At 42.9% G+C, this 22,762-nt stretch overlaps 1 long non-coding RNA gene across 1 annotated transcript; it reads right to left on the minus strand.

The window, feature by feature from the left end:
• Positions 1 to 5,834: 5,834 nt before the first annotated feature.
• LOC309877316 lies at positions 5,835 to 21,973 on the minus strand. Its single transcript, XR_014317346.1, has 3 exons — positions 21,900 to 21,973; positions 20,613 to 20,702; positions 5,835 to 5,924 (listed from the first exon to the last, which is right to left on the minus strand). It is a non-coding gene; the product is annotated as an uncharacterized lncRNA (long non-coding RNA).
• Between the last annotated feature and the right edge of the window lie 789 nt (positions 21,974 to 22,762).

Raw genomic sequence — 22,762 nt, forward strand, 5'->3', positions numbered from 1 at the left:
AACATACATATACCCTAAAAAGTCTGTTCATGAATATCTACACAGGTTTTATCCTCTCTTCAAAGTTTCAGCACAGGAGGTCAATATCGTGCTCGGGGTCTGAATTTAGAGCAACTCCTGCAGCCTATCTGGAAAAAGTCCAGATTTTTCCCTAAGTAACTGGGAGCACAGCTTGCCCACACAGAGACATCTCTCAGCCCCAAGGTTGTCAGCAGTCACTTGGGATTTCTTTGCAATATGCAGAATTTCTGTGTTTAACCATCCTGCATTGTACCGCTGGACTTGCATTGTACTCGATCTGCTCGCTCACCCACTCCTGCTGTTGGTGTCAACTCAATTTGTCTCTCCCGCCACAATCCTCTTCTCCTCTTGCAGGGGGGTGGGCTCGCTCTCCATTGTGTGATCATGCTGCATATGTTTGTAAAACACTAATGTCCCAGAGAAAGGGAGCGGGTGAAGGCCCACATGCGACATAATAGCACTGCTATGCCAGGAACAAAACATCCCCAAATGAGGGTGGTCGGCAGTACAAGTGGCTATCAGAAAGTCAGTGCAAAATTCAAGAGGCTGAGCACTTTCAATTACGATTCAAATCTGCCATTTAGTTCATCATGTTTATTTAGGCATTAAAAGCAATTTTCCAAGCACATGTCTGTCACATTTAGACACAATGGACTAGCCTGTAATTAGGAAGTATATGACCTCACTGGCTTTAATTGGGAGAAGCCTGCATCCAATCCGTGTACCAGATGATAGAAGGCAACTGGCATTAGAAGGGAAGTTGAGCGTCAGCTGGTAGAATGCACACAATACCTGCTGTAATGGCTCCCAATTCATCATCACCCCCTCTACCATCAGGACTTTGTCAATGGTTTCTTCATCAATTTGCTCGTGTACCACCTCAAGAGAGCAGGAGACAGATACTGCATGGTGAAGAATGACATTTATCAGGGGCCGGGAGAGGAAAAATAAATAAATACATAAATAGCAGAAATGGCAAATTCTGCTTTGGCGAGGGAGCCACACAGACATGGGGCCAAAGCCAGGTCTAGTTGTGGAGGCTATAACTCTGCTAACTTTATACCTGCTTACCCAAGGCCAGAGTAGAGCCCATACTACTCACCAAGGCATGCTGTAGCTTAAGCATACAAGAAAAAAAAAAAAAAAAAAAGAAAAAAAATTAGGACTGAAGCATCCCCAGCAGAAAGCTCTTATAAGGAAAAGTCCATTTGTTGTAAGAAAATGCAATAACAACAACAAACAACAAAATCAGCCATATATACACCCAATTGCATAAGAAGTACAATTTTGGCCTGGTTAAGAGCTGACAGAACTCTCTCTCTACCTCTATTGTATTTCCAGTTATTTCCATAATGCTGCACAGATGCTCCTGATTACTGGACAGGCCACATAACTATGCTCCCCACTCTCCCCCAAAGCTCAGAGATAAACAGCTATTGAGAGAGAGCAAACCATCACCCTCCAAAGGGATCTACGCTCAGACTCAAGGAGTCCTGACAACTGATTTTTTTTTTTTATTTTTTTATTTTTTCAAAATAGGAAGGACAGAGAGGAAAAGCTATTGTGTGTAAAAACCCTTGTACCACTTGGAGAAGTTCATCAATGAAAAGCCACTGCAAAAGGGTCTGGGTCTCCAGCATGACCACATCCTAAATGAGGCATGCAGACAGTGCTGCATAAACAAGCATCCTTCTAGCCAAGTCTCCTTCTCCTATTGAGGAGAGCTGACTACTTAAAAGATCGAAGAAAAATGCATTCTAGAAGGAAACCCACCTCCTGAAAGCAATCCTCTCCTATCCTCTCTTGAGAGGTTGGTTTCTTTGCCTTTTTTGGTTTTGTTTTTTTTTAAATTATCACTGTGGGTTTTTTTGTTTGTTTATTGTGACAGCAATAGGACCTGCAGCTCTGCTACATTAAGATGCGGACAAGTCCAAGAGACAGAAGCGAAGAACGTACAGAAGAAGCATTACAGAGAAGAGAGACTCACACACACTTAACCAGGAAGAATCTCCATTCACTAAAATCACAACCTCTGAGAGAAATGTTCTGGGGTTGACTTGTCACCTCCATTTGCTTCTACACCTCTAAGAGCAGGTACTAGGTCAGTCAATGCATTTATTTCTCTTGTCTACATTGCTTCATCTCGAAGAAAAAAATCACAGATCTACTCCCTGCTCTACAAGCAGCCCTCCTTTTCAGCTAACAGCATTATATCATCAGGAAAGAAGCACAGAAGCTGAAAATTCAGAATTTATGTACCTCAGCATTATCCAATATTAAAAATAAATAAATAAATAAAAATAGATAAACAGATAATCAGAGAGACAGATAGACTTTACCTCGATACACAAGAAAGGAGGGGGGAAAAAAAAGCTGAAAACTCATAACCTTTTGCAGAATGAAATTCTCCTTTGATTCCTTTTTTTTAAAATTTTTTTTATTTTACCAAATTGGGCAGAGTTACCACCTCACGGTCACCCTGGAGGAGGGAAACCAACATCCCATCCTTCTGCAAAGCATAAGAAAATCATAAACCTGCAACTCCAGTAGCTGAGGGAAAAGGAAAGCTCAGGGAGAGGAACATTCTCCAAAAGAACGCATCTCTGAAGCTGGAGGTGGTGTCAGCTTCTTCCCAACACTACTGCATTGAGGGAAAGCCAAACATCCAGCTGGTTCTGGGGGATTTGGCAGCCCCACACATGGGCCATCCTGGCTGCAGATCCTGCATTTTGAGGGAGTAATCCAAAGGATATTCAAACCCAGGGTGGCTGGAAACGAGGTACCTCTGTGTCCAAGCTTTTCCCTTCTCTGATTCCTTTTGTCTCTAATTCTCTGCCCTGCCCAGACCTTCTTCTTGCATAAATTGCCATTGTTCCTCTGACCATACTTGCACAGGATTTACTTCAGAGAAGAAATACTTCTTCAATGGCAGCCAGATGTTTTTAGGCCAGGTGAAATGCTACATGCCTAATGTACTTATCCTCGCACTTCAGCCTGTTGCTTTGCACACTGGCTAACTTTTCAGCACAACAACAAGGCCCAGCATTTAACAGAGGTTTTACGAGGTACAGCAGAATATTTACAAAGATACTTTTGCTTCTGCTCAGGTGGGCATAAAAGGTGCTGACACACATGAACAACTAGCACCTCTTCTTTAAAAAAGTGAATGATTTAAGTGCTACCTACCTGCCACTGCACTGGAAGCTGCTTGTGGTCAACTACAGCACAATGACAGAAGAGGTTGCAGGAATATGGGATAAACACACTTTGTCATTACTTGGAATACAGTGTGGAAATGTGTAAACTGATAGATGAAAATCTCTAGTTTCTACTGGAAACATTCTGTACAGGAAGCAAGGGCATTCCCAGCAGCCTTCCACCTGCTTGCTCGCTGTCAGACCTTCCAACTGCTTGGTCTTTTGAGGCTGACAGTTTTTAACGGGGCAAGAGAGAGAATGTAAGCAAATTAAGACAAATATTCAGGCACAAGGAAATGCACCAGGTAGGAAGAAATACAGGATGAAGCCACCTGGCTCTGCCACGTAACAGTCTGATAGTAATTCTTAGCACTATTAATTGGTTCTCATGCTGAAAAACTGGCCTCCAAACAGGCACCCCAGGCCTGCACTGGCTGCAGCAAGGCCTCTTACTTCCATTTGCAGCTCCCTCCTTCATGCCTAAATTGGAATAATGCACTTCTCCACATGCTTTCTGTTTCATTTCTCTCTGCTCTTGGCCTGCTTCAGTTTTCCTCTGGCAACCCAGCTCCCATGCTCCTGTCCCAGTTATCCAGGGGTCGCCCTGAAAGACCAAATGACGAGGGAGAGCCAAGCTGGTTGCTGCAGCGTGCCCGATTTGTACTCGGGGCACAGCCAGGGACAGGCCCCAGCCTAAAACCACAGCTTTAGGGATGCAGATTTAGATTTGGGCCAGTGAGGGAGAGCGAAGCTGCCTCCTCGCCGTTTCCAGCAGACATAAAACACGATTCCCAACGTGTGCTCCTGATAAAGAGGGGCTAGGGAGTGGAATTAACAGCCATCTAGCGTATCGTGTACTAGATTGATGGGCTCAAGAAGTAGCTAGAAAAAAATAATACTGCATGCAAAGCAAAGGTGCAGGAAGAGGCTTATTATGTTATTTGTGTAAGAGGAAGGGAGCAGGCGATGGGCCTCGAGGGCCTGCAGAGCAATTAAGCTCCCGTGCTGTTTTTGGATAGGCAGGGCTGGCCGCGGCTGCGACTTGTGTGCAAGCCCGCGGCCATGGCAAGCTCCTCTCCAGAAGCCGCCGCCGCTGCTGTGACTCGGAGGCATCGCCTGCGAAAGCTGTCAGCACCACCGCCAGTTATTCCACAGCAGAGATGGTGGCGGAGGGGGTGGGGACGGCAGCGGGTGGGCTGTGCCGTGCACGAACGTGTGCACAGGGGCTGGGGGGCCCAGCAGCATCGGGAGGGGGTGCCGGTTGCAGGAGACACAGTGCCTGGCATTGCACATGGCTAAAGAGTGGAAGAGTACATCATTTCTTTCAACTCATCTTGCATTCAGCCAGCTGCATATAAATTTCCCTCTATCTCATCAAGCTCTCACTGTTTGGCCTCCTCTGACTGATATTGGCTCATCATACTTAATCTAGGGTGAAATTTCCTCGTCTGAGCTAAATTACTCGCAGCCATCAAGGGAAACGATATTTATTTTTCGTGGGGCTAATGACCTGTCCCCCGGACCCACCCACTGATGGTTATTTACTAGGGCCCAGATGCTTGGGCTCAAAATGAGTGCTAATGTCAGCGGGGGCCATTTCTCATTCAGGTCTCTGATTGAATTGGAGCGATCCCATTGACATTGACTCTGTGACTTTTAAGGCCATTACCCTCAGCAAGAGATGAACCTCTCATCATTGCTCCAACACTGACAGCTGATTAGCGACAAATTACAAGCGGGAAGAACCGAAGATTTCGTTGGGTGAGGGTGGGAAGTGGGGGGAGAAGAGGAGGAGGGATTCGGAGCAGGCAGGGGAAAGCGCACGGTCAGGGAAGGTAGAATAAGTAGCAAAGGAGTAGGAAGGAGTGGGAGGAGAGAGCAGGGCTGAGACGCCGATGCAGCCTGTTGGCACTGGTACTGCTCCGCAGGCTTTTGCTGAATGCAGAACAGGGCTTGCAGCCAAAACTTGGAGCAAGCCAGTGAAGACGCACACTGATCGCAGGGGCTTTGAATGGAAGCGCCGGGAGGAGGAAACTCCGCTTGGGGTTAGTGAGTGAGGAACAGACAGCGGGGCCAAGCCACAGCTGGGTGCCCCAAGTGCCACCCGAGGGGACAGGCAGAGAGCTCAGGGGCTGTGCTCAGACTCTCGCAGGAACCGCGGGTCCCATGAAGAGAGAAAAATCTCCAGGAAGGCAAAAAGCAGTTTCTATGGACTGAGAGCTCTAGGACCAGGTAGGGCTCTGCCACCAGCTCTCACTGCACTCCCTCTGCCCGTCCCCTCACCTTGCTGCCTCAGTTTCCCCACTAAAGAACTGGGTGACACAAACCCAGGCAACATCTGCCTACAGCTATCAGCCACCAATGCTGACACACAAAACACTTGCCAAGCTGACGGAAAAGCTGCCTGACAGCCCCACTACATGTTTCAGTCACGACCCTTGCATTTTCAGTGTTCCTAGTTAGAGGGCAATAAATAGCACAAACACAGCCATAAACAATCATAGCACACCACCATCGTGACATATTTTGCCAAGCACAGCAAGACCCGGGTTTCTTCTTTTACTGTTATTACAGAACCTAAGGATAAAGTTTTGAATAATTCTGGGCTGCACTCACAGTTTTGTTTCTAACCCCAGAAATGGATCCGCTCCTGATGTGAACCACAGCTGCCGGCCAGTAACACGCACCAGCTTTCTGTATCAGCTCCTGCAAGAGAAAGGAGTGGATGTTACGATCAAGCTACCAGAGAAAAATTCTATCCCTTAAAAATGCTACCCACTGTGGATACGGTTCGTCTTGTCTGGCTGATTTGTGATGCAGACTTGGCTCCCCCAGGTAAAAGGGAATATTTTTAGTGACACAATTAATATAAATGGAGCCATCCTGAAAGGCATTACAAGGAGGCTTGTTGCTCTGCAGTCCTGCATAAGCAGGCTCGGAGATGCTTTACAGCTCACAAAACACCGGGCCCATTTAAAAGAACAAGCAGCATGATATACAAACAGAGAAAATGCTTGCGAGGCTGAACTGCTACGGTCACAAGAGCCCTCCCTGAATTAAAAACTGGCTTTGGACACTTGGGCAAACAAATGCAGTATGCCTAAGTACAGCCACGGCATGCCGTGTGAGCAGCTGAGCTGTGATTTCTGGTAGTCGAGATCTGAAAATCCAAATGGAGTTTCAACAGCAGCCACGTATGTCTGAATTTCATCCCTCATCCAAAGACAAGTTGCTCTGAGGGAACATGAGCTTGTGGCCAAACCTCACCTTGCTGCTCCGTGATGGCTGCATCTGGCGAGTCTCTGTCAGTGTTTCTGAGCAAAAACAGCAAAAGCAGTTCCACTCCTCTCCCTTCTCCTATCCTTTCACCCTGCTCTCCACACCATTTCTTTTACTGAGCTCAGGAAAGATACCGCGTACTCAGACACCCTAAAAACCTCCTGGGGACTTGGCAATGCGCAATGTATTGGACCAGTGTACAACTCACTGTGTTTTATGGTGTGCTTAGAACAACTGTGATCTCCGTTATGCTGATGCAAGTCTAGAGCTAATCCATTCACATAGATTGAGCCAACCTGCAGCAGAGCTGCAGGCTCTGCAATCAGATTTGGCTCCTGTTGACAAATGGATGCATGGTTTGTTACAGTGACTGGCTAGCAACCCCAGACAGCGCCCTTTACATGTTACAAGCCCTCTGCCACATTCTGTCATGTGCGTTGAACACTTGGTGGCTCCACAGAGTATCCTACAAGAGAACGCTGGTTGCCATTTTTACTTGAACATCAGCCATCGCAAACACACCAGCGTGAAAGATGTACTAAGGTCTGAGCGTGCATCCTCTTGTCAGCCCAGGTCTGATCCTAATGGAAAGTTTCCTGGAGTACAGCCTGTGTTTTAAGACATCCAGGTAGCAAAATTTCCTAAGGCTGCACCTCCAAGACCTCAGTCCTCACTGAGATTCTCCTCATATTGGGAACCCAAAAATCTAGGATTGTCCCTTCCTCTTACCTAATTTTAATCTATGCACAGCGGCCCATCAGTATGCAAGGAACTCACGTGCCCCTTTAGCACCTGTCAAACTTGTGTTGAGAGAAAGCATTGCCATAAACCCTTTTCCCAGCATTGCACACTTCCCCTCTACTGAGGCAGGATGATGTGTGCCTGGAGCAATCTCCGCAGAAATCAAAACTTTCTCTGAAAAACAGACTGGGTTTTATGAGGTTTTTGTTTGCTCCTCATTGGCTTCTTTTTTTTTTTTTTTTTTTTTTTTTTTTTTTTTGGTTTCTTCTTTAATGTGAGGACAAAACAGACTGACTAACATTCAGTAAGGTCAGAACATTCAGCTGTTCTGGTGTAGAGGAATGCTTACACCTTCCTATTTAAATCAATCTTTTCTCAAGAATAGGACAGAAACGGAATATCATTTCCCCTGGGAATTCAATTCTTCAACACATGCAGTCCTGTGGAGCTTTTGTCTTCTTTTAGAATTGAAAAGATACCTAAGTAACTGAAACAGACCTAGTTGCCGCTTGACCAACAAAACTCTATCCATTCACTAACTGAAGCATTACATCACTTTGTGGTCAAACTCCACCTCAGAGCATACAAATACTGCAAAAGATCTTGCATCGTACCTTAAAAGAAAAATAAATGAATAAAAAGGAAAAGAAGAGCTTTCTTGTAACACAGTCTGCAAAACCAAAATGAAGCTTGCTAAGTCTTTGATCTTTTGAGCTAAGCTGACAGGTAAAAGCAGCTCTAATTTCCGGCTCCTGAGCAGCAGCAGGAAAGAAAAGCTGATGGAGTGCCTGACTGCCTGCGTGAGCCGCACAGTTGCTGGGGTGGGCCTGTACGACCACGCATCCAAACAGGCTAATGTTCCCCTTACCAGCCTGATTGGTCAATTTGGATGACATATTTTGGGCATCTCTGCTTACTCAGTGACTGCAACTTGTACACCGTCCACAAATCCCCATCTGCATCTACAGATGGTCCACTTTTTTTTTTTTTCCCTCTTCCTTTCTTCATTGTGTCTAACAGCTCTTCGGGGTTGCAGAAAAGAGAGACAGAGATGTGGTTTTACTGTACCCTGCTTCAGAAGCCAGGTAGACATTAAATTCAACTGACGTAAAGAAAACCGAAATTCTCAATCTGCAATACTGTTTATTCTGCGCTGAAAAAACTATTTCTCCCGTTCCAGCTCCCACACAAAGCACAACGTAGCAGCAGCATCTAAACACTAACAAACATTTGCTGTGGGACAAAACAACCAGAAAAACCTTTCTGAGTTTTTAAGTATGTGACATTCATTTTTACTTTAATATTGCATGTCGTTTATTCCACACTTTGTAAAATGTTCTCTTTTTCTGTGCCTTATGAGGCATGACGAGATCTACTCAAATCTGGGGATACTTGACAAATGCTGAATCATCTGGTGAAGTGCTACAGGGAAACCAGGCTCCAGTTTTATCCGTGCTGCAAAATATCTACCTGTCTTCACATTTCCCCATTCATCTCTTTATTTTCTTCTTCACTGAGAAGAAAATACTGATACACCAAAGATTTAAGAAAAAAAAAGATTAATCATTCATTCTGTTTTATTTTGCTTAAGCTGTAGTGAAATTGTATCAAAAACACAGGAAACAAAACAAATTGGGAAGACTAAAGGAATTTGTTCTCCATAGGCATACACTCACACATACACTGCTTATTTTGAAGTCAGGAGTTAATTTACCTGTATGGCAGTACCTAATGCTGTGCAGTTAGTGCTGTCAATCAAGTTATTTTCAGGACTTGGGGCTTTTCGCCTATGAATTTAGAAAACGCATTTACTAGGACCAACCCATCCTGCCTTGCTACATCCTCACTCCTCTTTCACTCTGGAGGAGGCTGAATTTGCAATGATCTTTGCGCCTACATCCTCCTGCAGGATGCCGCTGTCACTACTGAGGTACGTTTTTCAGCTGTCATACATTACATTCCTTTACACCACAAACATCTTTTCCTCCATCATTTTTCAGTATACACCCTTGGAAGAATTCTGCATTTGTAGGGGACCACCTTGAGCAGCCTCAGTGAAATTTAATTTACACTGATTCAACCCTGGAAACACACCTCGTGATATTTTGCCAGCTGGGCCCCAAACTATTATTCCATTTTTAAAATGCAGACCATTTTGCTTTTAATCACACACTTCTATTTTGAGTTGGGTGCACTGTAATCCATGGAGTTCTGTAATTTTCCACTTCATTTATTTTGGATTTAATGAGCTGGTAATAATGTATATTTCCAGCAGACTGCCTGAAATGTGGAGCAGAAAGTCACAAAAGTAAAGAACTTAGGGAGGGAAAATTCCTGCCTGAACTTCTGTGGAAATAAAATAAACGAACACTAAGACATGAAATATTGAAGAGAAATGTGCCAGGTACCACTGCGTGAAAGCTGCGGATAAACGATGATTTGATTTCTTTTAAGTACTAATTAATATTAAAGAAGTCAGACTGCACCTCAATACAGCACCAATTGCAACCCCAACATTTAACAGAACAGGAGAAATAGGAGAAATGCCCTCTTCTGCAAAGCCTTTGGCCCAGCTCTCCTTGCAATTGACCTGGAAGGGCTCAGGGGAATGTCCAAAGTCAGGCTCCTATCTTTTACCTGGGCAGCTAGGCAAAGGGTTTGATTGTCAAGGGCTGAGCAAGCAGCAGCTCTCAGTGGGATCTGAAAATTAGGCCATTTAATTAGATTCTAAAATACGTGGCACTACCGCTCATCTTGAAGCATACCCTGAAGTACACACCTATCATTTCTTTCAGGGGTCAAAGATACCAACAGCTTTTCCTCTACTCCAGGAAGGTAACAAAGTTTGATCACAAGTACTAGAAAGAGTTTCCTGTGTTAAATGCTTGTTTCTGTCATGTTTGTGCTCTTCTGCTCCCTCTGGCCATGCACAATCGATGCTATCATGTCATTAAGCCACTAAAATCTTTTGTTTGCTTGTTTGCCAAAGATGGCAAGGATTAAATATCTACGAAGTGGTTATGCCTCATGTGAAAATACATGGCGTACACCCTTGTTTAACTTTAGAACTCAATACGAAAATCTGCATCTTCTGGTACAGCTTTGTTTTAAATTCAGTAACAGGTTAAAAATCAGCTCTGCTCTCTATTCTTTGTCAGTCCCACCAAGAAAAGAGGAAGTATTTACAGCAGCTATGCTAGACAACCATGCTCCCTGCGAGCACGTACAAACCGAATTGTGTGTTTCAGCACAGCTACTCCAGCGAGGATCTGGCCTGTTCAGCTCTGTGTCATCTAGGTTTCAAGAGGAAACTTGGCAAGGAACCTTGCCTGTGTCTTTAACAGTGAAACTGTTTTTAAGGACGATGTGTAAAATACTAGTTTAAATGCTACATTCACAGTCCTGCTCTGCAAACTGTAAACACAAGCTGATTAGCCCAAGACATTTTCCCCAATAATTAGAGTCACTCCTTTGTGGTTAAAAAAAAAAAAAAAAAGAAAAAAGAAAAACCCACCACCCAACACACACCACACACACTTAAGGAAAAAAAAGTCATGTGGTATATTTTCAATGCTCTACATAGAGCTCTATGAATAATGTGGCTGTGCTAATTGGTACCCATTAGGACACGGAATCAGAATCCCACTGCCCCAAACAGACTGCCTTTTCCTGATAATTATAATGCTAGGAAGCAACCCCCCAACAATTTCAGGACTAATCACAGAGAATATTGTATATAGTGTAACGTTGTATTATTCCAAAAGGTAATGAAATTCCAGGAAACATCAGATGCAGCAGGTACATGAAGATAATTTTGTTTTTATAACCAATTTCAGGCAGATAAATACTAGAATCCTTTCCAATTTTCCCCCCATGAAACTAAAGTGTCACTGAGATTTACAGCCTCCTCAAGTTCTCTTTTCAGAGGAACATTCATTTACATAAACAGATAATCCCAGATAAAAATTTCCATTAGACAAAGGTGAAATGGATCAATTTTCTCTGCCAAGACAAATCTTAAATCTTGAACAGATAGGGTCATTATTACACCAGGCCCATTTCAGAAATAATGTATTAAAAAAAAAAATCATCCGATAGCAGCCATTTCCAGCTTTCCAATTATCTTTAAGAAAAGCTTATTCTGTGGACAATAAAGCACATTACTGCACAATATGATACAGTCCATAAAGATCACAATGTTTTATGAAAGGTTAAAGAAAGCTCAGCACATTTAGGGGAATGTCATAACCCACAAAGTCTTTCAAGACTTAACTGAACCCACGCGCAGGCTGTGCAAATATTGTGCTACGGTTTGCAGTGCTCCTCTCCAGGTATCAAAACAGTGCTCTAGGAAGCATATGCCACCCAGCTTCCTCCCTGGAAATCAGGTATCTGCATGCCATAAAAATAGGAGGTGCTTGCACAGCTCTTCTTCCTCTGGGGACAAAGTTAATTCATCCATCCCCTTTTTACGTGCTGGGGAGGAAAGCACAGTCGCTTAGGAGCACTTACCAAAACGTGGGGTCCTTCTGCTCTTGTCTTCAAGACCACGTGGTTCTCCTCAAACCATTGGGATGTTTGGCCGCGCAAAGGCCACCGTCCGTCTCACCCTGCACATTGCCCTTCCATCTCCACCTCTACCCTCGAGCCAGTTTCGGCATTAACAAGGCAGAGCAAAAGCACAGCCTCTCCCTGGCCTCTGCCTACCCGTTGGACCCCTTGCTCCCATGCAGCCGCAGCCCTCGGTGTGAAGGCAGAGCAGAGTGACCAGAGCCCCTTGCCCAGCGCTGTGGGGACAGAGAGAGGCAAGGCAGCGGGGCAGGAACACCCTCCTGCCGCCGAGACACTGCGCTGCTCTCAAGTGCCACACAAGTTTGTCAGGCCCCCGGGAATGGGGTTTATGAGGGGTGACAGCAGCGAGGAGGAAGTGCCAGAAATCACTGCCTAATAGACACAGCCATCAAAGCAAAAACAAGCAGCAACATAGCCGGCTCCTGTTTTCATCTAAGAGAAATCAGATTTATTTGCCATTTAACTATCTGCTCCTTCCAAACATCACGTGCGCAACGGGGAGAGCAGTTCCAGGGGACTGAATGAAAGCTGGCTAGTGGCAAGAAAAGAAATCCAGGAGAGAACCTGCAGAAGGCTTTGTACCAGCCAGCACCGAATCCAGTCCTACAAAGTGCCAAGTGTTCTCACAAATTAAGGCGATGATGCTGCACAAATCTCTCCAAGACCTTTTGAGACCACCGCGCTTTAGGTCTGTGGATGTTCTGTCACTAACTGTGGAATACAAGAAATGAGAATTACCCCAAATGAAAAGCAAACCAACTTGCATACCTGGACACGCTTTTCCAAACAGTTTTCCACTGTAGCACAGTGCATGGCCAAGTTAATTTCATTTATTCATTAAGGGCAACTCAAGACCTTTGTGTGACCTGAACACTATATGGATATGGCTCTCTCCTGAGAGGGGTCCTCATTCAGTGACTTTGTCTCTCACGTCTTCCACCCTATCTTTCCTTTTCACGTTCTTCTTGGGGTTCTTCTTTTGAACTTGGAGCCCTGATGAACAGTTTGCCTTTACAGCGGCTAGCATTCAGGGTGCCCAGTTTCCTGCCTGCTCATCACCACTTTAGAAAATGCCACATTGGTGGAGTAACTGCAACTGTATTTGTCTCTGAAAGGGAGTCTCTCTCTCTACCACCATCTCTCTCTCTAAATTGCAAGGAAGAGGTGAATCTGCACAAGGAGTTTCCTAGGAGTTTCTGTACAAGGCTCTTCTGTTTTTGCTTCTTTTAGATATATATATATATTTTTTTAAAGACTTTGACCTAAAGGTCAGTTTCTTCACAGGAGCGATTGACTCAAGCAACTGCGATAATAAAGACTGGTCATGGTGCTCCCTCTGGGGCTCCATTTCCCAAAGCTGTTATACAGCGGTCGTATTTTTGAATCCCTCTGGGAGAAAGTTGCCCCATTTGCAAGAGAACAGCTGGAGCTGTAGGAGTATTCAAATGGCTAGCTTGTTGTTCTGTAAGACAACTAACATTCAGAGAGGAAACATTTATACTTGTGGCAATAACATCTCTCTATTCAGTCTACAGGTAGCTACCAGAAACAGAGATAGCAAATTGGAAAGGAAAACCTACCTATCTGGAGTGCCTAAAAGCTGCTAAAACAAGTCAATGTATGACCAGTAACCAAAAGTTTCTTCCTACACTGCCAGAAGTGCAAATACCTTTTACTGACACTGAAAGGAAAACCTGACATTATACAACCACGTAATTGTAGTGTTCGATATAGCTGTGTATCCACTGCATTAGCTAGTTGACAGCACTGATGCTGAATAAAACTACCCATGCTGTAAAAAATTAATGCTACTCTGAAATTAAATCTGGTCAGATTATTCAAGCAAAGTTTGTGCTTCTCTTTCTGTCCTGTATAAACAGGATAGAAAAACTGTTGCTTTCTTTTAGAAGTCAAAAGAAATTGTGAACTATTAAAAGAATCACTTTATGCAAAATATCTGAATGAGTAAAGGGATGCCATCTGTTTTAAAAAAGGTGATGTTCTGTAAACTAAATAAATGCCCCAGCGGTGAATTTAAATAACTACTTTAAATTAAACACAGAAAAGATATCTGTTCTATCCCACTATAAATAGCAAAATGCTCAGAAGCATCAAAGCTCCTTTTCAACTCTCTTAGCCCATGTTGAAAGGATCATTACAGTTCAAAGAAGATGCAATAAAGTAAAAGATAAATCAGAACCTCACCTCTACCAACTCTTTCGGATATCAAGACTCTGTGGTTTGGGAACATGTAAGCCTTTACAAGAGGTATGCCCTTTTTGAGAAGGACGGAATTTTTACCTTACTAGCAGGTTTCTACAGGGGAGAACAGATCTCAAGAAGGATGTGTGATTTACGGACCACCGCACAAAAGTCACTGTAGAGGAAAGACTTGGGTTGCACAAATAGGGGTCACTGGATCATCTTTCACCTGTATATATGGTCCCAAATGCTTCGGAACAAAGTGCACAATTGCTGTTACTGAGAAATGCAAAACAAACCAAATCACAGGCTTTTCCTGTGATCCAATGCAACTATGGAAGACCAGGTTGGGGTCTACTCTACTTCACGATGCACCATTATCACCTGAATTCAGATTGGCTGAAGATGCAGGAATCACATGGAAAGAAAAATGATTTTCAGTTTTGAAATTGTCAGGCTATGTGACTAAAGCTCTCCAGCACAAAAATCAGCATGGGTTGAATAACCAGACACTTGTGGCTCTCTAGAATACCTGTCTTCATAATTTCACAAAGTTGATTCATTTATAAGGTGGGAAAATCTTCCAAGTAGAGCCATACTTTCTTTAACTGTTATTTGAAACTTTGTTGATGTGCGGAAATAGTTACTATTGCAATCGCTGCAGTATCAGTCATAACATCTAATGATGTGGAGATTGTTGCCTTATAAAATTCACAGCTGGGTAGCTACATGGCTCAAGGCTAAAACCTATTTTAAAATCCAGTGTTTTAGGAGGGAGAGTGTTTATTAAAACATTTTGCCTATTAAAAATATATGACACATCATCGGTCATTCCATGTGATGTAGTGCCAGCCCTTTTTTAGGCAGTCCACTTGGGACAACTGCTGAAAACCTGGCCAGCCTGTTTGAAAAGTCCACATCCTAATCATTTACTAGTTCATCAAAAAAACAAAAACAAACACAAAAAAAGCATTCCAGCAGACTGAAAGAAACTCACCAATGCCCCTTGCACAGCGTGCCCAGAAACTTGCACTCACATACAGCCACAGTGGGTCTCTTCCCACTGATTGACATTCAAAAAGGGAATAACACTTGATCCGCTCGTGTCAGAAGTTACACTGAAATAATGAGGCTGCAGTTCTTTCAGGGGTGGAGTAGTGAACATGATGGAGAGAGAAATGCCAAAACACATTCTCTCAGTGATTCCGTGATATCTGGCATCCATTTTCACAAGTTGATGTGTGTCTCAAAACTTGGAGAACACAAGGACAAAGACTATGAGGCTAAACAAAGATGAAAACTGCTGTCTCTTCTACCAGGCACCCCTGTGCATTGTGTAAGGACAGCCTTTAAAACTCCACCCGTGAAAGCTGGGATCCTTACTGTGAACACCAAGCAAGCAGTCCCGCACAGAGGTCAGTGGGACTACCAGAATGGTGGATTCTGTGACAGAGTCCACCACCCGGTCCCACACCAGAAACAGCTACCGTGTCTGCAACCATTTTTGGAGAGAACTATCCAACTAAGAGGACTCGGTCCCTGAACTGCTGACTTGGCTTCTGGGAATGGAAGGGCAGCTGAGGAGCATGAGAGTGAATACAGATTAGCCTGAGTGAATCCAAGGAGGGCGGCATCACCTCAGATCAGAGGAGGCAATGGTGTTCTGTTCCATCCTTGCCATGTCACACTCAGCCACATTTTTAACAGAGGTAGAGTTACCTGCTCTTCCTACCCAGTATGCAGAAGAGAGAGCCAAACCCAGAAAAAAAACAACAAACCAGACAGCTGTTAAAATGCTTGCCTGTAGCAGCAGAGGTTTCCTCAGGGAAGCTCAATGGAGAGATGCACACAAATATATCCTAAGGACCCAACAAAACACAGACCATCCAACAGGCCTTTGGTTTTAAAAGACAGAAGTTAAACCTATGCTTTGGACTAACTGTTCAGCATGAAGAACACAATGTATTATACTTTAAACAAAAATGTCACCACTGCCAATATCCAGGAAAATAACCCCAACCTCATTGCACGTCCTCTTGTATGACAAAGTATGGATGCTGTTATTCATATACTGTACGAGTGTTTCCAAAATGTCAGCCTTTCCTAATGATACTAAAGTGATTGGAAATTAAAGTGCAGTTCTGGGCAGGAAAGCGACTCTATTTAAAAAAGAGAGAGACAGAGAGAGACCGTGGTCATTGCCCATAGCTGTTCCTAACTGTTTTCCAAGTTCTATCTATTAACTAAGCTTATGTACAAAAGCCATTTTTTTAACTACTGTCAGCACCGCAGAGCCGATACAGCAGCAATAGAGCAAGCTGTTCTGCCTCATGCCTCATCAACATTTCTCACAGTCTGTATCAAAGCACGAACATTAGCAAATTCAGCTGCCCTTCAAACTTCCAGCACCAGTCAGGAGAAAGCATCTGTGGCTGTTCAACTCCTTGCGAGGCTGACAAGGGGGTTGAAAAAGATGCTAGCTTGCCAGAAATGCCCATAACATCCAAGCCCAGTTGTTCTCCATGACACATGGCTGTAGGACAAGCAAGAGAGCTGTTGAGCTCTGCTCGCTTTCTAACACTCCATAATATTCATGCTTCACTCCAATTACCAGTCAAAATCCCTCCCCAGCAGCACAGATCAGTGGGTTAGCTGTAAGCTTTCATAACTCACTCATATCATTCAGCATGTCTACGGGAATCAGAAGATGTTAGCGAAGTGGCACACTTGAAATGGTTGCAAGATCTCTTCCTAGAGACACAGCAGAAGCTAACAAAATAGTGGCTTTAGTGATGTGTCTGTTACGGAGTAAAAAGCTTTCAATCTACCAGTCACTCAGAAAAAGGCAGGAAATACCGTCAGAAGGCATCCATCAGTTTTGCAGACTGTAGGAAAACAAGAAACAGAATAAAGATGAGCTTTGGGTGAGAGAAGCAGAGTTTAAAAGTCTTATGGCTTAACCGTGTACAGTATGAACAGGGAGTTACATCTCTGCCTCATTTTACCTACATACAGCTTGGGAAGAAGAGACTATTATCTTTAAGATACAGAAAAAGGAGCAAGAATATAACAGAATTCTAAAGGTTGGTCAAATCAGAGTGCTCTGCAATCACTTTTGGGATATGCTTAATGATTCTTGTATGACAGACAAGATACAGCATGAAACATGGTTTATGAAGCAAAGGAAGGATGATGCAACTGAAGAAGAACAGAAAAAAATCAAACAAATTCTTACTAGACTGGAAAGATCTTGCATTGGCCTTGCTTACTGCCTGATAACTACAGGAAAAAAATTAGCAAGCTTAAATACGTAGAACTGATGAAATAAGCAAATTATTTCATGGGGAAAAAGAAAATAACTCACCTAACAAACAGACCAAAAAAAATATTCAAAAATAAAACATTAATGACAATTTCCATATTTTGCAACTTACACAGTACTTCATTCTTCACTGACCTCCCCAAGTTTCCTTAAAAAAATGTCTCCTCCATATATATTTGCACTTAAAAGTCTTGATGACATCAATAAGCGAGACAGGCAATGAGCATGAGAGGGGGATCATTATTTCTGTATCTTCTGGAAGACACACTTTCATGGGATTCCAATTTTAGTAATCAAGCTGACCATGGAAAAACTAAAATCTTCTAAGACCGACTAAGTAGCAATGGGAAAAAGAGTCCTGGCAGATGGGCAATGATACACACAACAGAGCCCACAAAAGCAAGACAATTGTTTCCTCTCTGATTCCCAAATTATTCCACCCAACAGGTTTTTGGAGGCAGGGCAAACGTTTCTTTAACATCTCATATTCTCAAACTACTTAGCAGTGATCTTGGCATTTAGCAACCGTCAGGAAAACATCATGATTTGCATACTCTTGTCTTGGCAGATGAAGGAAAAACAAGACCGAAGTAATGTGCTAAATGATCAACTTAAATCTTATGGCTCTGAAGTGACACTTCTTTCTCTAGGCCTATCCTTCATTTGACCATGAATTTCTGATCAAGTTGAAGCTCCACTACCCTCAATGCTAGTTCATAGAACTGCTGTAAAATAAATTTCAAATTGCCACAAAAGGCCACAAATACCAATTTATGTACAGGACTACTGTACAAAAAGGCTATTTTGATGCGTCACAGGGTCTTAGAAACATGGTTCCCCGCTACAGCGATTTATATCAAGGGTTTGATATAAATTCCATTGATAATAATATATTCCACTGATAATATTTATATTGATATAAGTAACAAATTCAATTGAGAATAATAATATTGATATAAATTCCTCCATCTCAGGGGAGACTAAGGCTTTCATGGGAATGGCCTAGCTCCTAGGAAAGTCAGAAACCTACCCTGTTGTCCAAGAGTGACATGACCGCATCAACCAAAGTCCACTAGCCCACAAGTCCTGGAGTTTCACCCTCACTGTAAATAAGTCACCTAAATCCATGACAACTAGAGAATCAAAACCTCTGTAGTCAAAATAGTTCATCCAGAAATGCCTTCTGTCACAGCATGAATTCCAGCTGTGATAAAATTTTATAGGCAAGCTGGAGTTAGTGAGACCTTTAAACCTGAAAAAACAACATGCACCTAAAATTCAGAACTCCACACAAAGTTTGTTTTCACCACCAGTTTTACCAGGAGCAGGTCATTGCACTAGGAAACATCCAGCTCACATTATTAAGCAGCTTTCCAAACAGTTTCTTCCTTTCCCTAAAAGTCCCCTCATTCCTCAAAATATATATAAAAAAAAATCCTTTGTTGTGCTCTCACCACTCTCACCTTCAGAACCTACACACAATTAATTCCAGTCCTTCAGGTTCAGGACTCTGTTATGCTGCCCAATTGTTCACATTTGTCTGCTTAACAGGGATGGAAAAGATGCTGCTAAACTGGAGAAAAAATAGCAAGCTGGGCAGAAGAGGTGCCTTCTTCCATTGTGTGCACAGTGCATTTTTGCTGACTGTAAGCTCTCGCATGGCAGGAAAAAGCCCAAATGCCATTCTTGCTCTTGCTATTGGCAGCTGTTCTCTTATCACCAAAGAGAATTTATCGCACCACTGACAGATGCTGAGATTCAGAAGCTGGAACTGAAAGCCAAAGGGATTGAATCAGAAAACAGAAATCAGAAAAAAAAAAAAAAAAAAAAAAAAAAAGGAAGAGCCCTACCAAAACAAGTCACTTCACTGCACACATTGCACATGCATCTCTCCACGGGGAGAGGAAAAGAGAGCCTGAACCCCCCACGACAGATGTCAGGCGTTCTGTTTCGGGCACTTCTGGAAGCTGCTCAGGTTCTACGCTGAGGAGTGCGGTACAAGATACCACAGAGAACTTCACCACAAAAATCCTAGCAGATACAGCACACGGAAGATGCATCTCCAGGGAAGAAGGCCTTAAAACCAAGCTTTCTTAGTACGAAGGTCACTCTAATTACTATACACAAGGTACTCACATTCTTCATGCTCTCTTATCGAAGGGAGTGTGTGGATTAGGGGCAGTGCAGTATTTCTATTTTTCCCCACTCTCACTTTAAACGCCTCTCTGACTTCCACAAACCTATAAACCTTATTTTCTTATTTCCAACTTCCCCACATATCAACATCAAGTACTTAATTTCACAGATGCTCTGGCTACTTGCAAGAGAGGATACATCTGTTTTAGATAACAAGGGGCTTTAAATAACTTTATCTCCTGATGTAGCAGTCAGTAAACATATTCTATACAAGGCCATTTGCAAGTTTTCTTTGCACAGACATACAGAACAGAAAGTGCTTTATGCACATGAATAAATATATGGCCTTTATGGTCATAAACCAGTGCCTGTATTTTATTCACAGGCTCTGCATTGAAATACACTCCTGCACACAGTACTCTGAACTAGATCTACTTCCTTCCAGCCCCAGGGACAGAGGAATAAGAACGTGGCTATACACTGACACAGCAACGACAAGGTCTCTCTGCTGGTAGCATTATGCAAAGGAAGACACGCGATACCTTCAGCCAGTATTCCCAAATGCATTCTCTCAGCTAAGGTCAGACTAATGACAGATTTCATTTCCAGGCACTGATCTGTCTTTTCTGGAGAACGCAGAGCAAGCTGCGCACTCCCACAGCAGCAGATTCCATCAGTGGGAAAAGCAGTCCCAGGGCACCTCCTGTTTCCTTGTTCACAATGAACTAACGAAGGGCCAGGTCCCCATGAACCATAAATCGGGAGGTGTCTTGTTTAGGAATGAGATCAAATGACAAGTTGCACATTTTATTTTATTTTATTCCATTCTAGCACTGCTCTTACACTGATACAGGTCTGCAGCAAACAGCGTGGCCAAGCTGAGAACTCAAGTCACAGTACCAATTCTTTGTTAATTACGAAGTCAATGAAGAGGCACCTAATTGAGCTGGCGAGTATAACGAGCTCCTTCCCACCAGGACGGATGGAAGATACTCAGGCTGATAGCACAGTGCCAGAGCGACACCCTCAGGAAGAGCCAAGAATGAGCTCACTGAGAGGTTTCTAGCGTGGGAGATGGGTGGCCCGGCGTGGTCTCAAGTCACCTGCACCACATAACTGTCTCAGATGCTTTTATCACTCACCTGCTTTTCTGAGTCTCCTATTTTGCAGCCGCCACAGTTTGGAAAGCAGTTTTCTGAAATCTTGAAATCTTGTTCCCAGGGACCTTCTTGCTAGAAACAAGCAATAATAAATAAATAAAAAATAAATAAACCAATGACTCAAAAAACAGCACCAAGAATATTTCAGTCGTCTTCATCCCTTCACATTCAAATTTGATTTTTTTAACGTTCCATTTTTCTCACAAGCACTTGAAAAGATCTTTTACCTACATACTTTTTCTAACTCAATTGTCCCGTTTATGCCTCAAAAAAAAAAAAAAGTGCAAAATGGAGCAGAACATAAAAAAATACTGTTAGTATTATAGAGCTAATACTAGTTAATTAATTCATATAAACTTGCTGTTCTTTACCTATATTTTCCTTAAACTAGGGGCTGAAGACAGGTTAAGGGGTTATATTTCAGTTATCTAAATACGACGTTATCTGTTTATACTGACAAACACAGAAGAATCAAACTCAGCAGGGAGCTGTCTGGGTTAAGGAGAAACAGTTTAGGTCATTTGTCGCTTCCTCAGCTATCTCTTTAAAAGCCTTCTCTCTCTGCCTACATAGGTCATCTGGGTTTCAACAGAACATTATGGAACCTCTCCCACACATTTATTGTTACTCCCAATTAAGCTTATCTGCCAGTAAAATTAGGGATACAGTATAGGAATTAGGGCAAGCTAGGTAGTTACTGAAGAAGGTCAATTTAGGTCAAAGCTATCTTGCCCAGATGGCTAATTTCAATCACTTACGCATACAACACAATTGTTCGATAAGCTCAAAATAAATAGTGTAAGTAATTAATTTAAAGCTGCCCTAATTGTTTCTCAATTTTCCCTATTAACTTAACCTATAACACTTCTTCTATCAAAGCTTCAAAGCTTTAACTTAACAGCCAATTAAAGCTACTTTTAAAAAAAAAAAAAAAAAAAGTGCTGTCAGCTCTGATTCCTTCTGACTGAACTCTTTGAAGCACTCGGGATTTAATTTAAATTGCACAGGGCTTAGAAACAAAGTCTTTTTTTTTTCCAGGTATAATGTTCTCAGTGAGCTAATGATTCAATGGACAATTACAACTAATTACGGTTTTAACCTGGTAACAACTTTCAAAGCAGCATTTGGCTTGACAAAAGAGTGTGTCCACTTGAGCGAGCAATGAATCTCCCCGCTTATCAGCAGGAGCTGGGGAGGACACCGCTGCTTTCCCTGCTTGGTTTCACAGTGGCAATGAAAGACTTCACGGGACGGTTGGGGTTCTCTCACCTGAAGTAACGTGGCAGCTCTGTTCTTATTCCTTTATGTGCATATGTGTGCACAAATACTTATTTCCCTCATTCTCCAGGCACTGCAAAGAGAAGAAGAAGGGTGATACTTCTTAGTAAAAAGATTACCACCACATAGAGATCATTCTCATTAGCAGAATCCCACTATTTTGGTTTAGAGATTTCAGTTTTCACGTGCAAAACATTGACCCAAACAGGATGCTTTCCTATTTTTAGTGCAGCTGATTGAGGTCAACTGGAAAGTGAACTGTTCTTCCATCTCAGAACAGAAACATCTAGCACTGTAGAAACTATTTCCCTTTCAAGCAAGCTGCAACATAACTCCTTCATAACTTCCTAAGACTTTGTTTCCTGGAAACTCTGGCATTTGAATTCTCAGCCCTCCCATGAACCCATTACATGGGAGAGTCACCGAGCCATCTCCTGAGTATCAGCCAACTTAGCACTTCTCTCTGCCAGGTGTTTTCTTACACTGGACTTCCCTGTGCACTTAGTATGACTCTGCTGCCTACAGAAGGGATATCCTGTGCCCCATCCTAAACATAGCCACGTGCGTTATCCCCATCACTCTCCTCCAGTCACAACTATGCCTAGGGATCTTTCCGAATGTGCTTTCTCTGCGCATTCTTAAAGAATTTAATATTAATAGTTTAATATCCAGCTAGGGAAAAACGTGAAGGAGAGAAGCCATATGGAAAAAGAAGACAGAAACAAAGAGGAATGAGCTATTTAAAGGTGTGCTTCTGAGATGTCCCAGAAAGGTGAACACGAGAAAATTAAAGCTAAGTCTGCTGAGTTACTGATATGAATACGCTTCCTCTGGGTACGTCTGCAAAAACCTGC

This window comes from Aythya marila, assembly GCF_965140915.1.
Source record: "Aythya marila genome assembly, chromosome: 4".
Classification (NCBI taxonomy): Eukaryota; Metazoa; Chordata; class Aves; order Anseriformes; family Anatidae; genus Aythya; species Aythya marila.